This window comes from Tupaia chinensis, unplaced genomic scaffold (genome assembly GCF_000334495.1).
Source record: "Tupaia chinensis unplaced genomic scaffold, TupChi_1.0 Scaffold000070_1, whole genome shotgun sequence".
Lineage (NCBI taxonomy): Eukaryota > Metazoa > Chordata > Mammalia > Scandentia > Tupaiidae > Tupaia > Tupaia belangeri.
This window is the reverse complement of record NW_006159530.1, coordinates 3,438,989-3,440,283: the sequence shown is the minus strand read 5'-3', so window position 1 is coordinate 3,440,283 and position 1,295 is coordinate 3,438,989. Positions and strand designations below refer to the sequence as shown.

Genomic DNA, 1,295 nt, shown 5'->3' with positions numbered 1-1,295 from the left:
AGACAGAAAGCGAGAAATCACCCCTCCAGGGGGGATGGTCACGCTGCAATCCCTTCTCCTCCATTCTCCTCTCAGGATCTTGGGCACGCACGCACATGCGCCCGGCGTGAGTTTAAGCCACTGGGTCCGGGACTGGAACCGAGGTCGACTACGTGGGCGTCCAGCAACATAGCCATTATGGGCACTGCTCGTTCTTGGACATCCTTTTAATACTATAAACTTGGAGGAACAACTGTCCACATTTGGATTCATAAGGAGGGAGCTGGGAAGGGTCCTGGGGAGATGGAGCCCAACCGTGGGCAAACCTCCCATCTCAAAGGTCAGCATCTGAGATGGAGATGCTGCTACAGTGTGGCCAAAGTCACTCCACTAGCGAAAAGCTGTTGTCCCCTGGAACCTGTCTCTGGGCACTAGACCATGCTTTTCCCACTGCACAGAGGTGGGGTGGGAGACAGATGCCGCACAAGGGCCCAGGACTAGGAGTGTCTCAGGACACACTGGAGTTGAGTTATTCTAAGGAATCCAAGAACCAGTGAGTGGAAGGGCTGGAGAACATCGCAGGGCTCTCCCGGTCCTGCTGCCCTCCTTCCCAACAGTGGCCAACTTCAGATGTGACAAGTTCAGGATCACATCTTTAGCTGTGACTTAGATGGCGTCAGAATACAGCTCTCCAGAATTCCAGGGTGGAGCTTCTGCCCCTCATCTCACGGCGGGGGGCCTGCTATCACCTGCCTTCTCTGCAGCATGACGGAACCCATGGAGGGGGAGGTATCCATTGTTCGCCTGCTTTCCAGGGAGACTTCATGCAAGCAGACACGTGGCCTGGATTTCCGTTCCAGCCCCTCTGGAGAGTTTATTATGTAAAGGGGTTCTCCAGGGCCACCTCATGGCTTTCTAAGGTCTTTTGCCTTCATGGACCCTATCCTCCATTAAAATGAACGAACATGAGCTTTTACGACTGCATTGGCAATGACAAATCGAATCGAAGCTGGCTTCATGATCACGTATCCATTATTATTTCTTCTAGAAATGGAAACATTTTCGTGGGCCTCTCCAAGTGCGTGGGCCCTACGCGCGGTGACACCTGCGTGGAAGACGCAGGTGGGCCCTGGGTGGTTGGAGATTCAACTCCCAGCTTTGCATGGAACACAAAGGCCTTCAGGTCGGGGTCTGGGGGCAGTGACTGCCCCAGGCCGCCCTGTGCGGTTTGCGGGTGGAACAGCTCGGAGCCGGCGGAGGCCGAGCGCAGGGCGGCGGCGCGCGCGGAGGCGGCGGGGCTGCGGGGAGGGGTCGGC

General features: G+C 56.4%; 1 pseudogene; it reads left to right on the top strand.

The window, feature by feature from the left end:
* The first annotated feature begins 944 nt into the window (after positions 1-944).
* Positions 945-1,295, top strand: part of LOC106733172 (nucleolin-like) — a 63,398-nt pseudogene continuing 63,047 nt past the window's right edge.